Consider the following 17,056-nt stretch of genomic DNA (forward strand, 5'->3'; position numbering starts at 1 on the left):
TCAAGAAAAATCCCACAAAATTCCCTAAATCTTCACAAAACACGACCAAATTCTAGAAAAATATCCCACCAAATCTCCACAAATTCCCACAAAATACATGAAAAATCCCTCAAGATCCCTAAATCGCCTCAATATCCCACAAAATCCCACAAAAATCACACAAAACCTCCACAAGTTTCCACAAAATATAAAAAAAAATCCTCAAAATTCTTCAAGTCTCCTCAAAACCACACAAAGTCCTTGAAAAAAACCGCCAAATTCCAGTAAAATCCCACAGAATCTCCAACAATTCCCACAAAATCTAAAACAAATTCCTCAAAATTCTTCAAGTCTCCTCAGAATCCCACACAATTCCAGAAAAAACCCACAAAATTCCAGAGAAGTCCCACAAAACTCCCTAAATCATTTCAAAACCCTACCAATTCACAGGAATGTCCCACAAAATCTCTACCAATTCCCAGAACATCCCACAAAAATCTCACAAAAATCCCTAAATCTTCTGAAAACTCGACCAAATTCCAGAAACGCCCCATAAAATCAGCACAGTTTCCCAAAAAATTCAAGAAAAAACACCACAAAATTCCCAAAATCTTTTCAAAATACCACAAAATTCTTGAAAAGCCCCACCAAATTCCAGAAACATCCCACAAAATGTCCTCAATACCCAACAAAATCCCAGAAAAATCCCACAAAATTCCCTAAATCTTCTGAAAACTTGACGAAATTCCAGAAACGCCCCATAAAATCAGCACAGTATCCAACAAAATCCCAGAAAAATCACACAAAATTCCCTAAATCTTCTCAAAACACGGCCAAAATCCACAAAAATCCCACCAAATCTCCACAAATTCCCACAGAATACATGAAAAATCCCTGATAATTCGTCAGTTCTCTGCAGAATCTCACCAAATTCCAGAAGAGTCCCTCAAAGTTCCACAAACATCCCACAAAATCTCCCCAGTATCCAATAAAATTCCAGGAAAAATCCCACCAAATTCCCTAAATCTTCTCAAAACACGACCAAATTCTAGAAAAATATCCCACCGAATCTCCACAAATTCCCACAGAATACATGAAAAATCCCTGATAATTCGTCAGTTCTCTACAGAATCTCACCAAATTCCAGAAGAGTCCCTCAAAGTTCCACAAACACCCCACAAAATCTCCTCAATATCCAACAAAATTCCAGGAAAAATCCCACCAAATTCCCTAAATCTTCTCAAAACATGACAAAATTCTAGAAAAATATCCCACCGAATCTCCACAAATTCCCACAGAATACATGAAAAATCCCTGATAATTCGTCAGTTCTCTACAGAATCTCACCAAATTCCAGAAGAGTCCCTCCAAGTTCCACAAACACCCCACAAAATCTCCTCAATATCCAACAAAATTCCAGGAAAAATCCCACAAAATTCCCTAAATCTTCTCAAAACTCTACCAAATTCCAGAAAAATCCCACCAAATCTCCACAAATTCCCACAGAATACATGAAAAATCCCTGATAATTCTTCAGTTCTCTACAGAATCTCACCAAATTCCAGAAAAGTCCCTCAAAGTTCCACAAAATCTACTCAATATCCAACAAAATTCAAGAAAAATCCCACAAAATTCCCTAAATCTTCACAAAACACGACCAAATTCTAGAAAAATATCCCACCAAATCTCCACAAATTCCCACAAAATACATGAAAAATCCCTCAAGATCCCTAAATCGCCTCAATATCCCACAAAATCCCACAAAAATCACACAAAACCTCCACAAGTTTCCACAAAATATAAAAAAAAATCCTCAAAATTTTTCAAGTCTCCTCAAAACCACACAAAGTCCTTGAAAAAAACCGCCAAATTCCAGTAAAATCCCACAGAATCTCCAACAATTCCCACAAAATCTAAAACAAATTCCTCAAAATTCTTCAAGTCTCCTCAGAATCCCACACAATTCCAGAAAAAACCCACAAAATTCCAGAGAAGTCCCACAAAACTCCCTAAATCATTTCAAAACCCTACCAATTCACAGGAATGTCCCACAAAATCTCCACCAATTCCCAGAACATCCCACAAAAATCTCACAAAAATCCCTAAATCTTCTGAAAACTCGACCAAATTCCAGAAACGCCCCATAAAATCAGCACAGTTTCCCAAAAAATTCAAGAAAAAACACCACAAAATTCCCAAAATCTTTTCAAAATACCACAAAATTCTTGAAAAGCCCCACCAAATTCCAGAAACATCCCACAAAATGTCCTCAATACCCAACAAAATCCCAGAAAAATCCCACAAAATTCCCTAAATCTTCTGAAAACTTGACGAAATTCCAGAAACGCCCCATAAAATCAGCACAGTATCCAACAAAATCCCAGAAAAATCACACAAAATTCCCTAAATCTTCTCAAAACACGGCCAAAATCCACAAAAATCCCACCAAATCTCCACAAATTCCCACAGAATACATGAAAAATCCCTGATAATTCGTCAGTTCTCTACAGAATCTCACCAAATTCCAGAAGAGTCCCTCAAAGTTCCACAAACATCCCACAAAATCTCCCCAGTATCCAATAAAATTCCAGGAAAAATCCCACCAAATTCCCTAAATCTTCTCAAAACACGACCAAATTCTAGAAAAATATCCCACCGAATCTCCACAAATTCCCACAGAATACATGAAAAATCCCTGATAATTCGTCAGTTCTCTACAGAATCTCACCAAATTCCAGAAGAGTCCCTCCAAGTTCCACAAACACCCCACAAAATCTCCTCAATATCCAACAAAATTCCAGGAAAAATCCCACAAAATTCCCTAAATCTTCTCAAAACTCTACCAAATTCCAGAAAAATCCCACCAAATCTCCACAAATTCCCACAGAATACATGAAAAATCCCTGATAATTCTTCAGTTCTCTACAGAATCTCACCAAATTCCAGAAAAGTCCCTCAAAGTTCCACAAAATCTACTCAATATCCAACAAAATTCAAGAAAAATCCCACAAAATTCCCTAAATCTTCACAAAACACGACCAAATTCTAGAAAAATATCCCACCAAATCTCCACAAATTCCCACAAAATACATGAAAAATCCCTCAAGATCCCTAAATCGCCTCAATATCCCACAAAATCCCACAAAAATCACACAAAACCTCCACAAGTTTCCACAAAATATAAAAAAAAATCCTCAAAATTTTTCAAGTCTCCTCAAAACCACACAAAGTCCTTGAAAAAAACCGCCAAATTCCAGTAAAATCCCACAGAATCTCCAACAATTCCCACAAAATCTAAAACAAATTCCTCAAAATTCTTCAAGTCTCCTCAGAATCCCACACAATTCCAGAAAAAACCCACAAAATTCCAGAGAAGTCCCACAAAACTCCCTAAATCATTTCAAAACCCTACCAATTCACAGGAATGTCCCACAAAATCTCCACCAATTCCCAGAACATCCCACAAAAATCTCACAAAAATCCCTAAATCTTCTGAAAACTCGACCAAATTCCAGAAACGCCCCATAAAATCAGCACAGTTTCCCAAAAAATTCAAGAAAAAACACCACAAAATTCCCAAAATCTTTTCAAAATACCACAAAATTCTTGAAAAGCCCCACCAAATTCCAGAAACATCCCACAAAATGTCCTCAATACCCAACAAAATCCCAGAAAAATCCCACAAAATTCCCTAAATCTTCTGAAAACTTGACGAAATTCCAGAAACGCCCCATAAAATCAGCACAGTATCCAACAAAATCCCAGAAAAATCACACAAAATTCCCTAAATCTTCTCAAAACACGGCCAAAATCCACAAAAATCCCACCAAATCTCCACAAATTCCCACAGAATACATGAAAAATCCCTGATAATTCGTCAGTTCTCTACAGAATCTCACCAAATTCCAGAAGAGTCCCTCAAAGTTCCACAAACATCCCACAAAATCTCCCCAGTATCCAATAAAATTCCAGGAAAAATCCCACCAAATTCCCTAAATCTTCTCAAAACACGACCAAATTCTAGAAAAATATCCCACCGAATCTCCACAAATTCCCACAGAATACATGAAAAATCCCTGATAATTCGTCAGTTCTCTACAGAATCTCACCAAATTCCAGAAGAGTCCCTCCAAGTTCCACAAACACCCCACAAAATCTCCTCAATATCCAACAAAATTCCAGGAAAAATCCCACAAAATTCCCTAAATCTTCTCAAAACTCTACCAAATTCCAGAAAAATCCCACCAAATCTCCACAAATTCCCACAGAATACATGAAAAATCCCTGATAATTCTTCAGTTCTCTACAGAATCTCACCAAATTCCAGAAAAGTCCCTCAAAGTTCCACAAAATCTACTCAATATCCAACAAAATTCAAGAAAAATCCCACAAAATTCCCTAAATCTTCACAAAACACGACCAAATTCTAGAAAAATATCCCACCAAATCTCCACAAATTCCCACAAAATACATGAAAAATCCCTCAAGATCCCTAAATCGCCTCAATATCCCACAAAATCCCACAAAAATCACACAAAACCTCCACAAGTTTCCACAAAATATAAAAAAAAATCCTCAAAATTCTTCAAGTCTCCTCAAAACCACACAAAGTCCTTGAAAAAAACCGCCAAATTCCAGTAAAATCCCACAGAATCTCCAACAATTCCCACAAAATCTAAAACAAATTCCTCAAAATTCTTCAAGTCTCCTCAGAATCCCACACAATTCCAGAAAAAACCCACAAAATTCCAGAGAAGTCCCACAAAACTCCCTAAATCATTTCAAAACCCTACCAATTCACAGGAATGTCCCACAAAATCTCTACCAATTCCCAGAACATCCCACAAAAATCTCACAAAAATCCCTAAATCTTCTGAAAACTCGACCAAATTCCAGAAACGCCCCATAAAATCAGCACAGTTTCCCAAAAAATTCAAGAAAAAACACCACAAAATTCCCAAAATCTTTTCAAAATACCACAAAATTCTTGAAAAGCCCCACCAAATTCCAGAAACATCCCACAAAATGTCCTCAATACCCAACAAAATCCCAGAAAAATCCCACAAAATTCCCTAAATCTTCTGAAAACTTGACGAAATTCCAGAAACGCCCCATAAAATCAGCACAGTATCCAACAAAATCCCAGAAAAATCACACAAAATTCCCTAAATCTTCTCAAAACACGGCCAAAATCCACAAAAATCCCACCAAATCTCCACAAATTCCCACAGAATACATGAAAAATCCCTGATAATTCGTCAGTTCTCTGCAGAATCTCACCAAATTCCAGAAGAGTCCCTCAAAGTTCCACAAACATCCCACAAAATCTCCCCAGTATCCAATAAAATTCCAGGAAAAATCCCACCAAATTCCCTAAATCTTCTCAAAACACGACCAAATTCTAGAAAAATATCCCACCGAATCTCCACAAATTCCCACAGAATACATGAAAAATCCCTGATAATTCGTCAGTTCTCTACAGAATCTCACCAAATTCCAGAAGAGTCCCTCAAAGTTCCACAAACACCCCACAAAATCTCCTCAATATCCAACAAAATTCCAGGAAAAATCCCACCAAATTCCCTAAATCTTCTCAAAACATGACAAAATTCTAGAAAAATATCCCACCGAATCTCCACAAATTCCCACAGAATACATGAAAAATCCCTGATAATTCGTCAGTTCTCTACAGAATCTCACCAAATTCCAGAAGAGTCCCTCCAAGTTCCACAAACACCCCACAAAATCTCCTCAATATCCAACAAAATTCCAGGAAAAATCCCACAAAATTCCCTAAATCTTCTCAAAACTCTACCAAATTCCAGAAAAATCCCACCAAATCTCCACAAATTCCCACAGAATACATGAAAAATCCCTGATAATTCTTCAGTTCTCTACAGAATCTCACCAAATTCCAGAAAAGTCCCTCAAAGTTCCACAAAATCTACTCAATATCCAACAAAATTCAAGAAAAATCCCACAAAATTCCCTAAATCTTCACAAAACACGACCAAATTCTAGAAAAATATCCCACCAAATCTCCACAAATTCCCACAAAATACATGAAAAATCCCTCAAGATCCCTAAATCGCCTCAATATCCCACAAAATCCCACAAAAATCACACAAAACCTCCACAAGTTTCCACAAAATATAAAAAAAAATCCTCAAAATTTTTCAAGTCTCCTCAAAACCACACAAAGTCCTTGAAAAAAACCGCCAAATTCCAGTAAAATCCCACAGAATCTCCAACAATTCCCACAAAATCTAAAACAAATTCCTCAAAATTCTTCAAGTCTCCTCAGAATCCCACACAATTCCAGAAAAAACCCACAAAATTCCAGAGAAGTCCCACAAAACTCCCTAAATCATTTCAAAACCCTACCAATTCACAGGAATGTCCCACAAAATCTCCACCAATTCCCAGAACATCCCACAAAAATCTCACAAAAATCCCTAAATCTTCTGAAAACTCGACCAAATTCCAGAAACGCCCCATAAAATCAGCACAGTTTCCCAAAAAATTCAAGAAAAAACACCACAAAATTCCCAAAATCTTTTCAAAATACCACAAAATTCTTGAAAAGCCCCACCAAATTCCAGAAACATCCCACAAAATGTCCTCAATACCCAACAAAATCCCAGAAAAATCCCACAAAATTCCCTAAATCTTCTGAAAACTTGACGAAATTCCAGAAACGCCCCATAAAATCAGCACAGTATCCAACAAAATCCCAGAAAAATCACACAAAATTCCCTAAATCTTCTCAAAACACGGCCAAAATCCACAAAAATCCCACCAAATCTCCACAAATTCCCACAGAATACATGAAAAATCCCTGATAATTCGTCAGTTCTCTACAGAATCTCACCAAATTCCAGAAGAGTCCCTCAAAGTTCCACAAACATCCCACAAAATCTCCCCAGTATCCAATAAAATTCCAGGAAAAATCCCACCAAATTCCCTAAATCTTCTCAAAACACGACCAAATTCTAGAAAAATATCCCACCGAATCTCCACAAATTCCCACAGAATACATGAAAAATCCCTGATAATTCGTCAGTTCTCTACAGAATCTCACCAAATTCCAGAAGAGTCCCTCCAAGTTCCACAAACACCCCACAAAATCTCCTCAATATCCAACAAAATTCCAGGAAAAATCCCACAAAATTCCCTAAATCTTCTCAAAACTCTACCAAATTCCAGAAAAATCCCACCAAATCTCCACAAATTCCCACAGAATACATGAAAAATCCCTGATAATTCTTCAGTTCTCTACAGAATCTCACCAAATTCCAGAAAAGTCCCTCAAAGTTCCACAAAATCTACTCAATATCCAACAAAATTCAAGAAAAATCCCACAAAATTCCCTAAATCTTCACAAAACACGACCAAATTCTAGAAAAATATCCCACCAAATCTCCACAAATTCCCACAAAATACATGAAAAATCCCTCAAGATCCCTAAATCGCCTCAATATCCCACAAAATCCCACAAAAATCACACAAAACCTCCACAAGTTTCCACAAAATATAAAAAAAAATCCTCAAAATTCTTCAAGTCTCCTCAAAACCACACAAAGTCCTTGAAAAAAACCGCCAAATTCCAGTAAAATCCCACAGAATCTCCAACAATTCCCACAAAATCTAAAACAAATTCCTCAAAATTCTTCAAGTCTCCTCAGAATCCCACACAATTCCAGAAAAAACCCACAAAATTCCAGAGAAGTCCCACAAAACTCCCTAAATCATTTCAAAACCCTACCAATTCACAGGAATGTCCCACAAAATCTCTACCAATTCCCAGAACATCCCACAAAAATCTCACAAAAATCCCTAAATCTTCTGAAAACTCGACCAAATTCCAGAAACGCCCCATAAAATCAGCACAGTTTCCCAAAAAATTCAAGAAAAAACACCACAAAATTCCCAAAATCTTTTCAAAATACCACAAAATTCTTGAAAAGCCCCACCAAATTCCAGAAACATCCCACAAAATGTCCTCAATACCCAACAAAATCCCAGAAAAATCCCACAAAATTCCCTAAATCTTCTGAAAACTTGACGAAATTCCAGAAACGCCCCATAAAATCAGCACAGTATCCAACAAAATCCCAGAAAAATCACACAAAATTCCCTAAATCTTCTCAAAACACGGCCAAAATCCACAAAAATCCCACCAAATCTCCACAAATTCCCACAGAATACATGAAAAATCCCTGATAATTCGTCAGTTCTCTGCAGAATCTCACCAAATTCCAGAAGAGTCCCTCAAAGTTCCACAAACATCCCACAAAATCTCCCCAGTATCCAATAAAATTCCAGGAAAAATCCCACCAAATTCCCTAAATCTTCTCAAAACACGACCAAATTCTAGAAAAATATCCCACCGAATCTCCACAAATTCCCACAGAATACATGAAAAATCCCTGATAATTCGTCAGTTCTCTACAGAATCTCACCAAATTCCAGAAGAGTCCCTCAAAGTTCCACAAACACCCCACAAAATCTCCTCAATATCCAACAAAATTCCAGGAAAAATCCCACAAAATTCCCTAAATCTTCTCAAAACTCTACCAAATTCCAGAAAAATCCCACCAAATCTCCACAAATTCCCACAGAATACATGAAAAATCCCTGATAATTCTTCAGTTCTCTACAGAATCTCACAAAATTCCAGAAGAGTCCCTCAAAGTTCCACAAGCATCCCACAAAATCTCCCCAGTATCCAACAAAATTCCAGGAAAAATCCCACAAAATTCCCTAAATCTTCTCAAAACATGACCAAATTCTAGAAAAATATCCCACCAAATCTCCACAAATTCCCACAAAATACATGAAAAATCCCTCAAGATCCCTAAATCGCCTCAATATCCCACAAAATTCCACAAAAATCCCACAAAACCTCCACAAGTTTCCACAGAATCTAAGAAAAATTCCTCAAAATTCTTCAAGTCTCCTCAAAACCACGCAAAGTCCTTCAAAGAGGCCCACCAAATTCCAGAAAAATCTTACAGAATTCCCTAAATCTTCTCAAAACTCTACCAAATTCCAGAAAAATCCCACCAAATCTCCACAAATTCCCACAGAATACATGAAAAATATCTGATAATTCGTCAGTTCTCTACAGAATCTCACCAAATTCCAGAAAAGTCCCTCAAAGTTCCACAAACATCCCACAAAATCTCCCCAGTATCCAACAAAATTCCAGGAAAAATCCCACAAAATTCCCTAAATCTTCTCAAAACATGACCAAATTCTAGAAAAATATCCCACCGAATCTCCACAAATTCCCACAGAATACATGAAAAATCCCTGATAATTCTTCAGTTCTCTACAGAATCTCACAAAATTCCAGAAAAGTCCCTCCAAGTTCCACAAGCATCCCACAAAATCTCCCCAGTATCCAACAAAATTCCAGGAAAAATCCCACAAAATTCCCTAAATCTTCTCAAAACACGACCAAATTCTAGAAAAATATCCCACCAAATCTCCACAAATTCCCACAAAATACATGAAAAATCCCTCAAGATCCCTAAATCGCCTCAATATCCCACAAAATCCCACAAAAATCACACAAAACCTCCACAGGTTTGTACAAAATCTAAGAAAAAATCCTCAAAATTCTTCAAGTCTCCTCAAAACCACACAAAGTCCTTGAAAAGGCCCACCAAATTCCAGTAAAATCCCACAGAATCTCCAACAATTTTCACAAAATCTAAAACAAATTCCTCAAAATTCTTCAAGTCTCCTCAGAATCCCACACAATTCCAGAAAAAACCCACAAAATTCCAGAGAAGTCCCACAAAACTCCCTAAATCATTTCAAAACCCTACCAATTCACAGGAATGTCCCACAAAATCTCCACCAATTCCCAGAACATCCCACAAAAATCTCACAAAAATCCCTAAATCTTCTGAAAACTCGACCAAATTCCAGAAACGCTCCATAAAATCAGCACAGTTTCCCTCAAAATTCAAGAAAAAACACCACAAAATTCCCTAAATCTTTTCAAAATACCACAAAATTCTTGAAAAGCCCCACCAAATTCCAGAAACATCCCACAAAATGTCCTCAATACCCAACAAAATTCCAGGAAAAATCCCACAAAATTCCCTAAATCTTCTCAAAAGACGGCCAAAATCCACAAAAATCCCACCAAATCTCCACAAATTCCCACAGAATACATGAAAAATCCCTGATAATTCGTCAGTTCTCTACAGAATCTCACCAAATTCCAGAAAAGTCCCTCAAAGTTCCACAAACATCCCACAAAATCTCCCCAGTATCCAACAAAATCCCAGAAAAATCACACAAAATTCCCTAAATCTTCTCAAAACACGGCCAAAATCCACAAAAATCCCACCAAATCTCCACAAATTCCCACAGAATACATGAAAAATCCCTGATAATTCGTCAGTTCTCTACAGAATCTCACCAAATTCCAGAAGAGTCCCTCAAAGTTCCACAAGCATCCCACAAAATCTCCCCAGTATCCAACAAAATTCCAGGAAAAATCCCACAAAATTCCCTAAATCTTCCCAAAACACGACCAAATTCTAGAAAAATATCCCACCGAATCTCCACAAATTCCCACAAAATACATGAAAAATCCCTCAAGATCCCTAAATCGCCTCAATATCCCACAAAATCCCACAAAAATCACACAAAACCTCCACAAGTTTCCACAAAATATAAAAAAAAATCCTCAAAATTCTTCAAGTCTCCTCAAAACCACACAAAATCCTTGAAAAAAACCACCAAATTCCAGTAAAATCCCACAGAATCTCCAACAATTCCCACAAAATCTAAAACAAATTCCTCAAAATTCTTCAAGTCTCCTCAGAATCCCACACAATTCCAGAAAAAACCCACAAAATTCCAGAGAAGTCCCACAAAACTCCCTAAATCATTTCAAAACCCTACCAATTCACAGGAATGTCCCACAAAATCTCCACCAATTCCCAGAACATCCCACAAAAATCTCACAAAAATCCCTAAATCTTCTGAAAACTCGACCAAATTCCAGAAACGCTCCATAAAATCAGCACAGTTTCCCTCAAAATTCAAGAAAAAACACCACAAAATTCCCTAAATCTTTTAGAAATACCACAAAATTCTTGAAAAGCCCCACCAAATTCCAGAAACATCCCACAAAATGTCCTCAATACCCAACAAAATTCCAGGAAATATCCCACAAAATTCCCTAAATCTTCTCAAAACTCTACCAAATTCCAGAAAAATCCCACCAAATCTCCACAAATTCCCACAGAATACATGAAAAATCCCTGATAATTCTTCAGTTCTCTACAGAATCTCACCAAATTCCAGAAGAGTCCCTCAAAGTTCCACAAGCATCCCACAAAATCTCCCCAGTATCCAACAAAATTCCAGGAAAAATCCCACAAAATTCCCTAAATCTTCTCAAAACACGACCAAATTCTAGAAAAATATCCCACCAAATCTCCACAAATTCCCACAAAATACATGAAAAATCCCTCAAGATCCCTAAATCGCCTCAATATCCCCAAAATCCCACAAAAATCACACAAAACCTCCACAGGTTTGTACAAAATCTAAGAAAAAATCCTCAAAATTCTTCAAGTCTCCTCAAAACCACACAAAGTCCTTGAAAAGGCCCACCAAATTCCAGTAAAATCCCACAGAATCTCCAACAATTCCCACAAAATCTAAAACAAATTCCTCAAAATTCTTCAAGTCTCCTCAGAATCCCACACAATTCCAGAAAAAACCCACAAAATTCCAGAGAAGTCCCACAAAACTCCCTAAATCATTTCAAAACCCTACCAATTCACAGGAATGTCCCACAAAATCTCCACCAATTCCCAGAACATCCCACAAAAATCTCACAAAAATCCCTAAATCTTCTGAAAACTCGACCAAATTCCAGAAACGCCCCATAAAATCAGCACAGTTTCCCTCAAAATTCAAGAAAAAACACCACAAAATTCCCTAAATCTTTTAGAAATACCACAAAATTCTTGAAAAGCCCCACCAAATTCCAGAAACATCCCACAAAATGTCCTCAATACCCAACAAAATTCCAGGAAATATCCCACAAAATTCCCTAAATCTTCTCAAAACTCTACCAAATTCCAGAAAAATCCCACCAAATCTCCACAAATTCCCACAGAATACATGAAAAATCCCTGATAATTCTTCAGTTCTCTACAGAATCTCACAAAATTCCAGAAGAGTCCCTCAAAGTTCCACAAGCATCCCACAAAATCTCCCCAGTATCCAACAAAATTCCAGGAAAAATCCCACAAAATTCCCTAAATCTTCTCAAAACATGACCAAATTCTAGAAAAATATCCCACCAAATCTCCACAAATTCCCACAAAATACATGAAAAATCCCTCAAGATCCCTAAATCGCCTCAATATCCCACAAAATTCCACAAAAATCCCACAAAACCTCCACAAGTTTCCACAGAATCTAAGAAAAATTCCTCAAAATTCTTCAAGTCTCCTCAAAACCACGCAAAGTCCTTCAAAGAGGCCCACCAAATTCCAGAAAAATCTTACAGAATTCCCTAAATCTTCTCAAAACTCTACCAAATTCCAGAAAAATCCCACCAAATCTCCACAAATTCCCACAGAATACATGAAAAATATCTGATAATTCGTCAGTTCTCTACAGAATCTCACCAAATTCCAGAAAAGTCCCTCAAAGTTCCACAAACATCCCACAAAATCTCCCCAGTATCCAACAAAATTCCAGGAAAAATCCCACAAAATTCCCTAAATCTTCTCAAAACATGACCAAATTCTAGAAAAATATCCCACCGAATCTCCACAAATTCCCACAGAATACATGAAAAATCCCTGATAATTCTTCAGTTCTCTACAGAATCTCACAAAATTCCAGAAAAGTCCCTCCAAGTTCCACAAGCATCCCACAAAATCTCCCCAGTATCCAACAAAATTCCAGGAAAAATCCCACAAAATTCCCTAAATCTTCTCAAAACACGACCAAATTCTAGAAAAATATCCCACCAAATCTCCACAAATTCCCACAAAATACATGAAAAATCCCTCAAGATCCCTAAATCGCCTCAATATCCCACAAAATCCCACAAAAATCACACAAAACCTCCACAGGTTTGTACAAAATCTAAGAAAAAATCCTCAAAATTCTTCAAGTCTCCTCAAAACCACACAAAGTCCTTGAAAAGGCCCACCAAATTCCAGTAAAATCCCACAGAATCTCCAACAATTTTCACAAAATCTAAAACAAATTCCTCAAAATTCTTCAAGTCTCCTCAGAATCCCACACAATTCCAGAAAAAACCCACAAAATTCCAGAGAAGTCCCACAAAACTCCCTAAATCATTTCAAAACCCTACCAATTCACAGGAATGTCCCACAAAATCTCCACCAATTCCCAGAACATCCCACAAAAATCTCACAAAAATCCCTAAATCTTCTGAAAACTCGACCAAATTCCAGAAACGCTCCATAAAATCAGCACAGTTTCCCTCAAAATTCAAGAAAAAACACCACAAAATTCCCTAAATCTTTTCAAAATACCACAAAATTCTTGAAAAGCCCCACCAAATTCCAGAAACATCCCACAAAATGTCCTCAATACCCAACAAAATTCCAGGAAAAATCCCACAAAATTCCCTAAATCTTCTCAAAAGACGGCCAAAATCCACAAAAATCCCACCAAATCTCCACAAATTCCCACAGAATACATGAAAAATCCCTGATAATTCGTCAGTTCTCTACAGAATCTCACCAAATTCCAGAAAAGTCCCTCAAAGTTCCACAAACATCCCACAAAATCTCCCCAGTATCCAACAAAATCCCAGAAAAATCACACAAAATTCCCTAAATCTTCTCAAAACACGGCCAAAATCCACAAAAATCCCACCAAATCTCCACAAATTCCCACAGAATACATGAAAAATCCCTGATAATTCGTCAGTTCTCTACAGAATCTCACCAAATTCCAGAAGAGTCCCTCAAAGTTCCACAAGCATCCCACAAAATCTCCCCAGTATCCAACAAAATTCCAGGAAAAATCCCACAAAATTCCCTAAATCTTCCCAAAACACGACCAAATTCTAGAAAAATATCCCACCGAATCTCCACAAATTCCCACAAAATACATGAAAAATCCCTCAAGATCCCTAAATCGCCTCAATATCCCACAAAATTCCACAAAAATCCCACAAAACCTCCACAAGTTTCCACAGAATCTAAGAAAAATTCCTCAAAATTCTTCAAGTCTCCTCAAAACCACACAAAGTCCTTCAAAGAGGCCCACCAAATTCCAGAAAAATCTTACAGAATTCCCTAAATCTTCTCAAAACTCTACCAAATTCCAGAAAAATCCCACCAAATCTCCACAAATTCCCACAGAATACATGAAAAATCCCTGATAATTCGTCAGTTCTCTACAGAATCTCACCAAATTCCAGAAGAGTCCCTCAAAGTTCCACAAACACCCCACAAAATCTCCTCAATATCCAACAAAATTCCAGGAAAAATCCCACAAAATTCCCTAAATCTTCTCAAAACATGACAAAATTCTAGAAAAATATCCCACCGAATCTCCACAAATTCCCACAGAATACATGAAAAATCCCTGATAATTCGTCAGTTCTCTACAGAATCTCACCAAATTCCAGAAGAGTCCCTCCAAGTTCCACAAACACCCCACAAAATCTCCTCAATATCCAACAAAATTCCAGGAAAAATCCCACAAAATTCCCTAAATCTTCTCAAAACTCTACCAAATTCCAGAAAAATCCCACCAAATCTCCACAAATTCCCACAGAATACATGAAAAATCCCTGATAATTCTTCAGTTCTCTACAGAATCTCACCAAATTCCAGAAAAGTCCCTCAAAGTTCCACAAAATCTACTCAATATCCAACAAAATTCAAGAAAAATCCCACAAAATTCCCTAAATCTTCACAAAACACGACCAAATTCTAGAAAAATATCCCACCAAATCTCCACAAATTCCCACAAAATACATGAAAAATCCCTCAAGATCCCTAAATCGCCTCAATATCCCACAAAATCCCACAAAAATCACACAAAACCTCCACAAGTTTCCACAAAATATAAAAAAAAATCCTCAAAATTTTTCAAGTCTCCTCAAAACCACACAAAGTCCTTGAAAAAAACCGCCAAATTCCAGTAAAATCCCACAGAATCTCCAACAATTCCCACAAAATCTAAAACAAATTCCTCAAAATTCTTCAAGTCTCCTCAGAATCCCACACAATTCCAGAAAAAACCCACAAAATTCCAGAGAAGTCCCACAAAACTCCCTAAATCATTTCAAAACCCTACCAATTCACAGGAATGTCCCACAAAATCTCTACCAATTCCCAGAACATCCCACAAAAATCTCACAAAAATCCCTAAATCTTCTGAAAACTCGACCAAATTCCAGAAACGCCCCATAAAATCAGCACAGTTTCCCAAAAAATTCAAGAAAAAACACCACAAAATTCCCAAAATCTTTTCAAAATACCACAAAATTCTTGAAAAGCCCCACCAAATTCCAGAAACATCCCACAAAATGTCCTCAATACCCAACAAAATCCCAGAAAAATCCCACAAAATTCCCTAAATCTTCTGAAAACTTGACGAAATTCCAGAAACGCCCCATAAAATCAGCACAGTATCCAACAAAATCCCAGAAAAATCACACAAAATTCCCTAAATCTTCTCAAAACACGGCCAAAATCCACAAAAATCCCACCAAATCTCCACAAATTCCCACAGAATACATGAAAAATCCCTGATAATTCGTCAGTTCTCTACAGAATCTCACAAAATTCCAGAAAAGTCCCTCCAAGTTCCACAAGCATCCCACAAAATCTCCCCAGTATCCAACAAAATTCCAGGAAAAATCCCACAAAATTCCCTAAATCTTCTCAAAACACGACCAAATTCTAGAAAAATATCCCACCGAATCTCCACAAATTCCCACAGAATACATGAAAAATCCCTGATAATTCGTCAGTTCTCTACAGAATCTCACCAAATTCCAGAAGAGTCCCTCCAAGTTCCACAAACACCCCACAAAATCTCCTCAATATCCAACAAAATTCCAGGAAAAATCCCACAAAATTCCCTAAATCTTCTCAAAACTCTACCAAATTCCAGAAAAATCCCACCAAATCTCCACAAATTCCCACAGAATACATGAAAAATCCCTGATAATTCTTCAGTTCTCTACAGAATCTCACCAAATTCCAGAAAAGTCCCTCAAAGTTCCACAAAATCTACTCAATATCCAACAAAATTCAAGAAAAATCCCACAAAATTCCCTAAATCTTCACAAAACACGACCAAATTCTAGAAAAATATCCCACCAAATCTCCACAAATTCCCACAAAATACATGAAAAATCCCTCAAGATCCCTAAATCGCCTCAATATCCCACAAAATCCCACAAAAATCACACAAAACCTCCACAAGTTTCCACAAAATATAAAAAAAAATCCTCAAAATTCTTCAAGTCTCCTCAAAACCACACAAAATCCTTGAAAAAAACCACCAAATTCCAGTAAAATCCCACAGAATCTCCAACAATTCCCACAAAATCTAAAACAAATTCCTCAAAATTCTTCAAGTCTCCTCAGAATCCCACACAATTCCAGAAAAAACCCACAAAATTCCAGAGAAGTCCCACAAAACTCCCTAAATCATTTCAAAACCCTACCAATTCACAGGAATGTCCCACAAAATCTCCACCAATTCCCAGAACATCCCACAAAAATCTCACAAAAATCCCTAAATCTTCTGAAAACTCGACCAAATTCCAGAAACGCTCCATAAAATCAGCACAGTTTCCCTCAAAATTCAAGAAAAAACACCACAAAATTCCCTAAATCTTTTAGAAATACCACAAAATTCTTGAAAAGCCCCACCAAATTCCAGAAACATCCCACAAAATGTCCTCAATACCCAACAAAATTCCAGGAAATATCCCACAAAATTCCCTAAATCTTCTCAAAACTCTACCAAATTCCAGAAAAATCCCACCAAATCTCCACAAATTCCCACAGAATACATGAAAAATCCC

Source organism: Cyanistes caeruleus, unplaced genomic scaffold (genome assembly GCF_971803275.1).
Source record: "Cyanistes caeruleus unplaced genomic scaffold, bCyaCae1.hap1.1 HAP1_SCAFFOLD_67, whole genome shotgun sequence".
In the NCBI taxonomy this organism is placed as follows: domain Eukaryota; kingdom Metazoa; phylum Chordata; class Aves; order Passeriformes; family Paridae; genus Cyanistes; species Cyanistes caeruleus.